Source organism: Erpetoichthys calabaricus, chromosome 12, assembly GCF_900747795.2.
Source record: "Erpetoichthys calabaricus chromosome 12, fErpCal1.3, whole genome shotgun sequence".
In the NCBI taxonomy this organism is placed as follows: domain Eukaryota; kingdom Metazoa; phylum Chordata; class Cladistia; order Polypteriformes; family Polypteridae; genus Erpetoichthys; species Erpetoichthys calabaricus.
This window is the reverse complement of record NC_041405.2, coordinates 7826567-7839115: the sequence shown is the minus strand read 5'-3', so window position 1 is coordinate 7839115 and position 12549 is coordinate 7826567. Positions and strand designations below refer to the sequence as shown.

The window sequence follows — 12549 nt, the reverse complement described above, 5'->3', positions numbered from 1 at the left end:
AAGTTGCTGTAATAACACAAGTATCCTTTTAACTTTAATAACTTAGATAATTACTGAATAACAGCGACCCCATGCCTTCATTTTGACCACAGCAGGCTTAAGGCTGGAATCCGTTCTGAATGTGACATCAGTTCTTCTCAGGGCACACATGGCCACACACACCAATTCAGGTTTGGCTCACCAGCTACTCTGGAGTTAAGAGATGAGGTGGTCCACAGGCTAACTAAGTAATAGTAAGGAATGATATACATGGGAGTATTTAGGAAGATGGAGTAGTGGATAGCACCTCACCAGTCCAAGAGTGTAAAAATTAAGTTTTAGCAGGAGTGGTGTTTAGGAGATAAAAGACGATGGATGGTTTTCTTTCTAATTTGGTTTTCTGGTGGTTAAACACAGTGAAGTACATCATTGTTCCTGTGTGTATTTTATCCAATATCCAGACCTTAGTTTTTGAAGGATGTACTGGTTGGGCTGGGAGCTATATAAAATTAAACATTATATCTTTCTGAGCTATGAAACCACCTGTGTTGGACTTCCTATCTCATGTGTTACTCACCATCTTGGGTTGAGTCTTCACAGGTTTGTTTGTTTTTTTAACTACCCCATTGTCTCAAACCACAATCACAAACAGTTTCCTTAAAACATTTAAAAGCAGATTGTATAGGCAGTCTGATCTACTAGTCAGCCCCTGAAGGTGTTTGTGGTCTGCAGATACATTTAGAAACTGATACATTAAGAACTACAAAAGGAAGAGCAGAACAAGAATCAATTAGCTTGACATAGGGACTTTTTCTGGAACAAGAGGGGCTCAGTGGACACTCCAGCACACTAGACTAATGTGTAAAGTTTGCTTCTTCTGTCATCCAAAAGCCAAGATATAGGTGGCCCAGGTCCTAGACCAGGATAAATGGAGTCTGTGCATCACCTTAAGGCAAAGATATAGCCTTCAGTTCAGGAAGCAGGGACATCAGTGGGAACCATCCACACACTGTGCAATCAGGTCCCCATTTCTCCAAAGGGCAGCAAATACAAGTATTGACCCAAGTACTCTGCAGGCCCCTTTGATTAGAACATTAGAACAATCTAGACAAGAAAAGGCTATTCAACCCAGCAGAGCTCGCCAGTCCTATCCACTTAATTCCTCCAAAATAACATCACATCGAGTTTTGAAAGTCCCTAAAGTTCTACTATCTACCACACTACATGGTCACTTATTCCATGTGTCTCTGGTTCCCTGTGTAAAGAAAAATTGCATAATGTTTGTACAAAATTTACCCTTAACGATCCCAACTGCCATCTGCACCATACACAACCTACAACGACATTACACCTGTGGTCTCCAGCCCCCCTCCACTCTCTGGACTGTGTGTTTCTGCTGATCAAGTGAGGAGAGAGCTGGGAAAACTGTGCATGAACAAGACTTCAGGGCCAGATAGAATCATCTTCAGGGTGCTGAAAACATGTGCCAGCCATATCTGCAGGGTCCGTCAGCACCTGTTCTACTTTTCCCTGAATTTGTAGAAGTATCCCCAGCTGTGGAAAACATCCTGTGTGGTCCCAGTGCTAAAGGAAGGACATTCCAGTGATCCCAAGGACTTCAGACCATATATCATAAAAACCTTAATGAGGCTGGTCCTGAAACAACTACGACCCCTGGTCTCAGAAGGTCTGTATCCTCCCTCTGCAGTTTGCCTACCAAGCACAGATAGGTGTGGAGGATGCTGTGATCTACATGTTCCATGAGCCTACTGCCACTTGGACAATGCTGGTGCCACAGTCAGGCTCATGTTCGTTGACTTTTTCCTGTGCTTTTAAGTCCATTCTGCATCATTGACTGATCTTGATGCTACACAATCTCATGGACTACCTGACCAACAGACAGCAGCTTCTGAGGCCGAGACTGTGTGTCGGAAATGGTGGTGTGTAATACTGGAGGACCTCAGTTAACTGTCCTGTCTCCCTTCCTGTTTACACTTCACACAACAGACTTCCAGTACAATACCAGTGCTTGCCATCTACAGAAAGTTTCAGATGACTCATCCATCATAGGCTGCGTTAATAATGGAGATGAGTCAGAGTATGGGGGCTTCATCTTGTGGTGCACAGACAACAACCTGAAACTCAACATCAGCAAGACCAAAGAACTGGTGGTGGACTTTCAGAGTGCCAAGAAGCCGCTGAGACCAGTTACCATTCAGTGGTGCAGTTACAAATACCTGGGGGTTTACATAAACAACAAACTGGACTGGTTTGACAACACAGTGGTGCTGGACAAGAAGGGCCAGAGCAGACTGGATATCCTAAGGAGACTCGGGTCTTTAGATGTGTGCAATAAGCTGCTAGAAATGTTCTATCAGTCCATAGTAGCCAGTGTGGTGTTCTATGCTGTGGTCTGCTTTACGGATCTTTTAGAAGCCTGGTATCCTTTCCTGCATGTCCAGAACTCCAAATCTCAACAACGAATAAGAGAAATAAAAGTTATAGAAGTGTGGCTTCATGTAAATTATTACTATTTATGCCAATACACTGTGAGCAAGAAGCGTACATTAGTGCTTACTGGTGAGGATTGTTAAAAAAAAAAGTTTCTTTCCTTCAAATTCAGAGCAGAGCAGAGCAGAGTTTGACTGCGCTCCATTCACAGACCCCGTGTTCTGGGTTGGAATCTTGCATGTTTGTCTTGCATCTGCATTGATTTTACTTTGGATACTTTGGTTTTTCTGCTAAATCCAAAAACAACAACAATGTATTTCTTGTATAGCCCAAAACCACACAAGGAATATCTCAATGGGCTTTAACAGGCCCTGGTCCAAGAAGACAAGAAAGACATTTTCAGAAATTGTCAGGTTATGTACACTGGTGATTCTAAAATGGCTCCCATGTGAGCAGGTGGGCCCTGTGATGGAACTGCTGGTCTGATTTGGATTAAGCAGGGTAGGAAATGTTCTTACAAACTGTAATACATGTATGATATGACGTGCCACATAAAAAAATAATATCATACTTATAATAGTAATGGGGGACTGTAGCTATAAAAACACTTTGTTATCTTATATATAAACGTCTACGTGTGGAAGTGTGTGTGTCTGTCTGTCTGTGTGTCCGGCCTGGAAGTACGAGGCTACAGCATGAAGCTCAAAGAACCGGCAAGGTGGCCCCAAGTTAACGAGTTGGAAGATGAAAGAAGTACAAGGCTACATTATGAAGCTGAAAGAAAGCGACTCCATTGCCAAAGTGAGACCACCGAGGGAAGAGAAATGAGGCAGAAACTCACTTAGCCACTGATAGACAAGAGGGGCAAGCACGTCCGCAAAACGAAATGGCCGACTCTGCAGTTCAGTTTTTTTCCCTGACGATTTCAATCGTTTGTAGGAGCCCGGGCTTTTTACAGCACGGGTTTACACAACTAGTTTTTAAATATTTTAACGGCTGCAGTCAGTACCATCTTTGCTAAGTGGTAGCAGGTTGGCAGCGCAAGGACTTGACCTCAGCTGAACTGTCTCTCCAGAAGATTCTACAGAGGAGTGAAATGTCTGTGGCAAGTCGCTGTGATACCCAGCAGTTTCCGACACACAAGGATCAAATGCAGCCGTAATTGTATGTTACCTTATGAGAAGCAGCAGTTTGATTTGGATAACACGAGTCTGTAATACAATTGTGGACGAGACACTTGCAGAGCTTTGTAGGTGAAATGAACAGGAAGCCAGCGCAACACTACATGGTCAGTTCGAGGTGCACTCTTGTCAAGTGAGACCTCCGAGTCTGCAACATCTGAGCTTCCCAGTGGATAACGGAAACGGCAAAACATCAGAATTAAATTTGCACAGAATTTACCAGACATCTTTATTTGCTGTGAGCACACTTTGCTATGTGGCTGCAGTGCCCCTTTAACTCTTTTAATGCGCACGACTTTGAGTCAGAAATGTGCTGACTGCTTACTAGAAACCCTCCCGCTTATGGCGCTGACATTGATACACATTACAATAAAGACTGAGAAAGACAACAAAGACGACTTTTTTGACACCTGCTTTCCACTTCCTGAGTAAACGCGTCCTAATGTCAGAAGGCCAATTGTCTTTAGCGGAAAAGGTTAAAAATAAAAACTTAAAGTGAGCAGCTGTCTGAGAATGAAGTGGGCTTAATGTGGTGTTGATTATTTCACGTATTTAAGACTAACTTCATGTTTAGGGAGGATTTCCTTACTCTTTTTTAAAACAATTTTTTGTAAGGTCCTTTTCTAACAAGCTCGTTTACTTTCAACTTTCTTACAAAAATAAAGACAATAAAGACCAAACTACTGTAAAAAAGTAAAGAAGATAAAAATTACGGCAGTTAAAATGGGTAGGAGGGGGACTATGGGAGCAGTAAATGTGCAGAAAATGTCACTTTTAGCAAAAGGAAAAGAAGGCCAAGTCTCAAACACAGCAATTTGTTTTCTGGCAGAATACATTTAAAGGAACACTCCACCCAAAATTGTATTTTTGTGTATTACTTACAGTATCTCATATAAGGGAAAAATGACTGGGAAAAAAAGGTTAATTTCATGTTTTCATGCAGAACAGATAAAACAGAGTCTGGTAGAATGGATGTCTCTGGAGACCAATGCTGGACAACAGCATACAATATCGAAAAGTCAAATGAAAAAACCTTGTGTTAAATAATCCACGTCAATTCATCCAGTCGTATGCTTATAATATCCCAAACACGTGTATTTTTTCTAAAATAGTGTTAAATAATTCACTTCTGGAAAGGATTAGAAATGAGGACATTAGAGGATCAGCTCAAGTTGGACAGTTGGGAGACAAAGTCGAAGAGGCGAGATTACGTTGGTTTGGACATGTGCAGAGGAGAGATGCGGAGTATATTGGGAGAAGGATGCCAAGGATAGAGCTGCCAGGGAAGAGGAAAAGAGGAAGGCCTAAGAGAAGGTTCATGGATGTGGTGAGAGAGGACATGCAGGTGATGGGTGTGACAGAACAAGATGACAAGGACAGGAAGATATAGAAGAAGATGATCTGCTGTGGCAACCCCTAACAGGAGCAGATGAAAGAAGAAGTCACTTCTGGAAAACATTCTTGTGAATGAAAATGGAACTTGTTGAATTTGGATATATTATTTATTTTCTTGTTAGGTTTTGAAAATACCACAAAACCATCTTGTTTTCTAATGATCACCACCATTTTGTGACTTCATCACCATAACACAATAGCTGGCTGTTGGAGAGCATGGCACTGGAAACTGCATTGCGTGAAATCATCTTTGTGAAAGTATGCAGTATGTCCTTCATCATCCAAGAATGTGGATCTGCTCTAAAATGCCTTTTTGACGTGTTATCACAATGTGTGTTTGGTGTCATTGTCTGCTGTACCTTTTCATCATTACAGTAAATAAATCTGAATGGAGATTAGAAACCTATGACTTACCTGGAAAAGAGCACCTGACTTGAAGGGCCAATGAAAAGCTAAAATCCCAAGTAGAAAAAGTCATATAATAAAAGATAGACAAAAAATGAAATATGAAGCCCAATCATGGCAGTCAGGAGAGCTTTGCTTCTGCTCCATTCCAAGTTCCTACTGTAGCTTCCTAAATGAAGCAACAGCGGGCCTTAGTAGTCACCCCACTGAAGCACATCTGACTGGACCCCTGTTCTGATGGAAAGAACCTCTGGGTTGAGGCTAAACTTGAGGACAGTGGCTACCATTCCTAGGATACACTATGGACCAGCTAGCACGCTTGAAACCCTCTGCTGTTCACCTCTTAGTGGTCACGCTGACCACTGAGACAAATTTCTATTCTATGTAAACAGAATAATTGACAAGGTAGTCCCATCCAGATCATTGATTACCTCACCTATTATCTGACCTGCTGCCCCTCCAACCCTGATGTGGATTAAACAGGTTTGAGGATGACAACGATATTCCAGTTTAAATATCAAATTTACGCCTAAACAAGGTTGAGGATGGTTTAGTTTCATGTTTTTTAAAGAATATAACCAAATATGGCATCTCGCTCACTGAAGTTTTGCCCCCGGGATGTTCCTTTATCAACACGCCGAGAGCGCAGCGCCGCGGCGGGGGCTTATTGACCTTACTTAAATCTGATTTTATCTGCAAACGCCCTTCCCTTCCGCTTTCATTTTCCCCTTTAACTTTTGAGCTCAGTATGTTTGAACTTGTCTGTTCTCCACCGCTGCTGTGCACACTCATCTATCGCCCCCCAAAATATAATAAGGACTTTTTAGATGAATTTGCAGCTTTTTTGGCTGATATTACCTGCAGATATGATCGCTTCCTTTGTTTGGGTGATTTTAATATCCATGTTTGCTGTCCCATTAAACCTCTAGCAAAAGACTTTCTGGACATTATTGACTCCTTTGGACTTTCTCAACTAGTGAATGGACCAACACATGGACAGGCTCACACACTGGACCTGGTTCTTTCTCGTGGTCTCAGAATCAGTGACTTGGACATTTTGCCTCCCAGTTTTTCTGATCACTCGCCTGTTCTGTTTAATTTGGATTTGGTCTCTGCTGAGCATGGTAAATCCATCACTACCCGTCCCTTCCGTGTCATTTCCCCTTCTGCTGCTGAAGATTTTGCAGCTGCTTTTTCATCAATCTCCACATCATGTGAATCCACGGATGCTGATGTTTTATTGCAAACCTTCTATACTTCCTGCTGTTCTGTGATGGATGTTGTAGCCCCACTCAAACAGAGACAATCCAAAGTCAAGCATGACCCATGGCTAAATGAACAAACTCGCTCCATCAGGCAAAACTGTAGGCGGCTAGAACGTAAATGGAGGAAAGATGGTCTCACTGTTACCTTTGACTGCATGAGAGACATGTGGTCTCAATACCAGAGAGCAGTCAGAGGTGCAAGGAACCGTTTTTTTACTGACATCATCTCAAAAAATTCTGGCAATCAACGTGTCTTATACAAAACACTGAATGCTGTCCTCTCTCCAGCTGCAACTGTTTTCTCTTCTCCCTCCAATGCTCTTTGTAATCAGATCCTTACGTTTTTTCTGGATAAGGTCACGAACATTAGATCCCAGATCTCCATTTCTTCTTCTGGCTCTGTTGATTTAGCCGTTCCTGTACACGGCTCCCTCACCAGCTTTGAACCCATTTCGCTCCCCCATCTGGAAAAAATCGTCGCCTCAATGAAGCCTTCGGGCTCTCCGGACGATGTGGTGCCGTCCAGACTGCTGAAAGATGTCTTTCATGTGATTCGATATGATGTCTTAAAGATCATAACTAGTAGTCTATCTTCGGCTACAGTTCCTTGTGCTTTCAAACACGCAGTTGTACATCCAATCGTGAAAAAACCTGATCTTGACCCTGCCGTCTTCTCCAATCTTCGTCCAATTTCCAAACTACCTTTCCTGTCAAAATTACTCGAAAAAGTAGTTTATAAGCAATTAATTCACCACCTACAGGACCATCAGGTAATGGACCTTTTTCAGTCAGGCTTTAGGCCCCAACACAGCACAGAAACCGCGCATTTACGTGTCCTAAATGATGTCCTTTTGACATTGGACTCAGGACTCTACGTGATTATAGTTCTTCTCGATTTATCTGCTGCCTTCGACACAATCGACCACAACATCATGATCTCCCGACTCGAATCCTGGGCTGGTGTATCTGGCTTAGCCCTCGACTGGTTCAGGTCATATTTCTGCAACAGGACTCTTAGAGTCATGCTAGACGATTTTTCATCTGAATCAGTCCCACCTTCATGTGGTGTCCCCCAGGGTTCCATTTTGGGGCCACTACTTTTTTTAATTTACATCCTGCCTTTAGGTGCAATTTTTAGAAAACATGCAATCTCGTATCACCTATATGCTGATGATTGCCAAATTTATTTCTCCCTCAAGTCAACTGACTCCACTAAACCTCTTCTCAACTGCTTATCTGACATTAAGGACTGGCTGGCTGTAAACTTCCTTCACCTGAACGATTCAAAAACCGAGGTCATTGTTTTTAGTCCTGACCGCAAACAGACCCTACCCCTTGGCCTCGACTTTCTTCCCATTCCAGTAACTTCGTCTGTTTCCAATCTTGGAATCAAAATGGATATGGTCCTGAAAATGGATGCTCAAGTCAACAGCACAGTAAAATCCTGCTTTTTCCATCTCAGGCGAATTGCCAAACTCAAACCAATTCTGCCTTACCACCTCCTGGAATCAGTAATCCATGCATTCATTACGTCCCGGCTCGACTATTCTAATTCCTGCCTATATGGTATTAGTAAAGCCACTCTTTCGAGACTCCAATTGGTTCAAAATGCGGCTGCAAGGCTTTTAACTGGAAGCAGCAGAAGCCAACACATTACACCGATTTTAAAAACCCTACACTGGCTGCCAGTTAACTTCAGAATTGATTTTAAGATACTCCTCTTAACCTATAAGGCACTAAATGGTCTAGCCCCTGCCTACTTGAGTGTCTTGCTCCATCGTCACAATCCCCCTCGTGTTCTTAGATCCGCAGATCAGCTGCTCCTAACCGTTCCCAAGGCACATTTTAAAGCTCATGGTGAAAGGGCTTTTTCTGTCTGTGCACCTCGGCTCTGGAACTCCTTACCTTTAGTGGTTAGGCAAGCCGCTTCAGTCGCCACATTCAAATCACACCTAAAAACACACTTCTTCACATTGGCTTTTAATTCTTAACCTGTCTTATTCCCACTTGCTTTTTGCTATTTCTCTGTTTTATTGGGTCCCCTGACCTGTTTTTAGTGTCTCTGTTTTAATTCTCTCTTAATGTTTGTTTTTAATATTTTGCTTTTAGTCTTGCTTGTTTTAACTGTACAGCGCTTCGGTCAGTTGTAATGCTGTGTTTTTAAGCGCTTAACAAATAAAAATGGTATGGTAAATGGTAAAGTGTTCCTTTTTTTTGTATTCACGAACATTTCACCAAATGAGCTGATTGTCTTCTAAACACTGACTTCAGATACTGCTCTGAGCCCAGCACCATGAATTTTATTTAGATTGTGGTAAAATTCTTAAGGCATGAAAGCAATTCAGATATGGCATCATTTTCCAATTGAAACAAACCACTTAGACCAATTTCTATTCTTTAATTTTTTAATTAGAAGAATGAATAGTGAACTGACAGATCATTGTGATAGGGCAATGGCCATCTTAATTGTCCAAATTGTGATGAACCTTTGATTGAAAGAAAAGAAATTAAAGTTTGCAAACAAGACGAACTTTCAGGCCATTAAAATCATTTCGTTAGCTAAGAGCTGAACTGTCCCAGGATTTCACTCGGGTGTTTCTTAAAATGTGCCTTGAATGCACAGCCAAGTAATGGCGTAGTAACAGAATGATATCAAGTTCAAATTCTGAACATTAATGAACATTAAAACGTTCTGTGATGTACAACACACACTGAGAACAATGAGGAGTTTGTGACCATCAGTGACAGAATATTCTTAGTGAACTCTGACCCAGGACATTAAAGAGTTTAAATACAAAAGAAAAATGACCAAGAAAATAGTTCTTTAAAAATTTATTCAAAAATTTATGATTATGTCAAAACAAAAACATTGGCTATGTATGTACATAAAGCTTTCTGATAAAAAAAAACAAAAAAAAACATATACATAAGATTAGATGAGCATCAGATGCATTTTTGAAGTACGTGAAGGGTTATGTAAGTTACAATTAAGGAACAAGTCAGCATAATAACAAACGTTTTCCACATTCTTTTATACAAATAATTCTAGTTCAAAAAACTTTGCAAAACAAAAACAATCCATATCATATACAAATATTTCCAAACAAATGTTGCGCACACACACACCCATGCCATATATATTTAACTGACATCAGATGTATCATCATCAGTGGTGGACAATCCTACACGGCTGAGCTTTGACACCAGCTCTCCACATATTGTAGACAACACTGGCTGGAGATTTTCACCTTTGTCAGCTTTGCCTAATCCACCGTCACACAGTGGGAGTGCACAAGACAGTGTGACAGCAAGGATAGGAAGACATAACTCTGACTTTTCTTTGGTTTATTGTATACCAAAACTCATAAAAAAAGACAATTTCTCCTTGGGAGTTAAAGTATATCAAAATAAAAAAATAATAATCTTGTAAAAGTTCAAAGAGACCAATGAAGAGATTACCAGCACTTACAATTTTCTTAATTAAAACTTGATGCTATGCTTTGCTAAAAAGAGTGATGCCCTTTTCATGATTATACATTAAAACAAAACAAAGTGTCAGGGTAAGCCATCACCTGACTATTATAAATGTCATCATCTCTTGATGGTCTTGGACAAACGCCCTAAAAGTATGAATAGTTTGGCTTAGTTCAACAATTTAAAACATATTTTGAATAAAAATGGACATGTCTGAAATCTTAATGTATATTTTAGAAAAAGTTCCTAATTTTGATCTGTTTTAACTGTAAGAAAATGTTCTTATGATAACACCTTCAAATAAAAAACACTAATAATAATACTAAGATACAAAAATGAACACAGAAAAAGACAAAGTCTATATTAAAAACATTCACATTTCCATTTCCATTACTAGCATCTCAACAAAGAGTTCCTTTTAAACATAACAAAGTCAAGTGATTTGTGAGCAATATAAGTAACAGCATGAATTGTGTTAATACTCAAAGTAAGATGTTCAGCTTTACTTAGTTGTTCTGTCACTGGCAAATAAAAATGACCACTAAATGACAGACTAAGAACAGAAACGTTTTCCCTTAACTGTGACGCTCATTCAAATTAGAACGCTGTTCACACTTTAGGGATTTAACAAATACGCATCAAGAGAACAAATCTGATTTCACAGTAATATAGTAGTACTTGAAATGTTCATTTTTAATGGCAGGGTCTCAATTTCAATTACTTAGAATGTTTCCTGAATTTTTTTTCAGGTCTTTACAAATAATAAAACCCAACCTCAAGCAGCAGTGAAGCTGTTGAACACACAAATTGACTGTCATTGCCTTCACTTGGTAAAGTTATATAGATAAGAGTACAGAATAAATGACAAAGAGTGCATAAACTATTCTAGAAATGTATGTTCTACTGTATCAAAAGGTTGAGGCCAAGCTGTACTTTGGTTAGAAATAAATATGTACCTGCTGCAATATTACAATAAGACACTCTGGTAAGTAGTATGAGCTATAACACGTGTTAGTCTCATACTTCTGTGTAAGAAAACTGTAACAAAAGGACTCTGACGACCTTAATAACATTTACAAAGAATCAGTCAAGTGATTGTTCATCTGAGAAAAGTGTGGCACATTAAAAGCTGATAAATGACTTGTGAATATGAGAGCTTCATTTGGTCTTATTAAGTATTAATTATGGTGTATAAGCTTTGTACTGAAGTATGTGATCCTCACAGTTGGTATTTCCTACTTAAGTCACTAAAGTGAAGTTATTTTGAGTATGCTATATTACACAGAGATGATTAACAAACAAAGCCCTTTGGTTAGGGTTTTTTACTTTTATAATAATAATAATACATTTATAGTGACTAATAGAGGTAGTACATGATCTGAAGTGTTTCCAGCATTTATTTTAATCTTTAACTTGTTTTTTTTGTTTTTGTTTGAATGAATAGAAGGGGGTGTTATAGAAGGAGTTTGTGAATATGATCAAATACTTTAGTTTACATGATTTTAATATGAAATATCAAGAAAATATATTTTTAAGTTCATTAAACTGGATGGTACCCCAGTTAAAATTGCATTAATCTTTCCAGCAGATTATTTCGTTAACTATACTTTTATAAAAAATATGCTTAGAAATTTTGAAAAATGCCCTGAATTGTAGGAAAAATACACCTCCTATACTGTAACAGTACACTGATGTAGCTTTGTGGCTTTATCTGCTACACAATACTTGAAATGGTTTGACTTTTACAAATATAATTGAACAATAGGACCACTCTTCCAACTGGATTATTATACAATGAATAAAAAAAAAAAAGAAGAAGAAGAAGAAGAATTCCACTAAGAACTGTGTGGACCAGATAATGGACTTCTACAAAATTGTATAAATTGAGGTCACACAGTTAGTGCAAAAGTGTTTTGTGCAAAGACGAACATATAAAGAGTCTAATTAGCTATACACAACTTATGTACAGTATTCATACAAATTAAGAGTATTATTAGCCTTCAATTGATTATTATACTTTACATTAACTTTTGGTTAAGTAAAGTTCTGTTAATTCTTTTAAACAAGTTTTAAGAATATTGGACAGAACGGATTTATCTAAAATTTCAGTTTAGAAAAACATACATTTTCTAATATAGCAAACCAGTGTTTGAGATGCTGATATGATCAGAAAATTTTAAAAATACTGCAAAGGCATAATATATACTGAGTGAATGGCTCTTATATGTACACTGAGATAAAGAAACATATATTTACAAATGTTATGTGAGCTGATATTTAAGAGCTTTTGACTTTTGAGATAAAGAGGCAGCAATATTTGAATTAAAACAGAAGTTTAGTATTTTTCACATTGAAGTCATTTCACAATCATGGTATGTATTAATTTGCCACATAAAATT

At 39.1% G+C, this 12549-nt stretch overlaps 1 protein-coding gene across 1 annotated transcript in view; it reads right to left on the bottom strand.

Annotated features, from left to right (window-relative positions):
• Positions 1-11167: 11167 nt before the first annotated feature.
• LOC114661801 (tapasin-related protein-like) overlaps positions 11168-12549 on the bottom strand; it is a 259850-nt gene continuing 258468 nt past the window's right edge. Inside the window, exon 8 of the mRNA XM_028815003.2 lies at positions 11168-11556. The gene's annotated coding sequence lies outside the window, so the exon portion shown is untranslated. The remainder of the gene's footprint in view (positions 11557-12549) is intronic.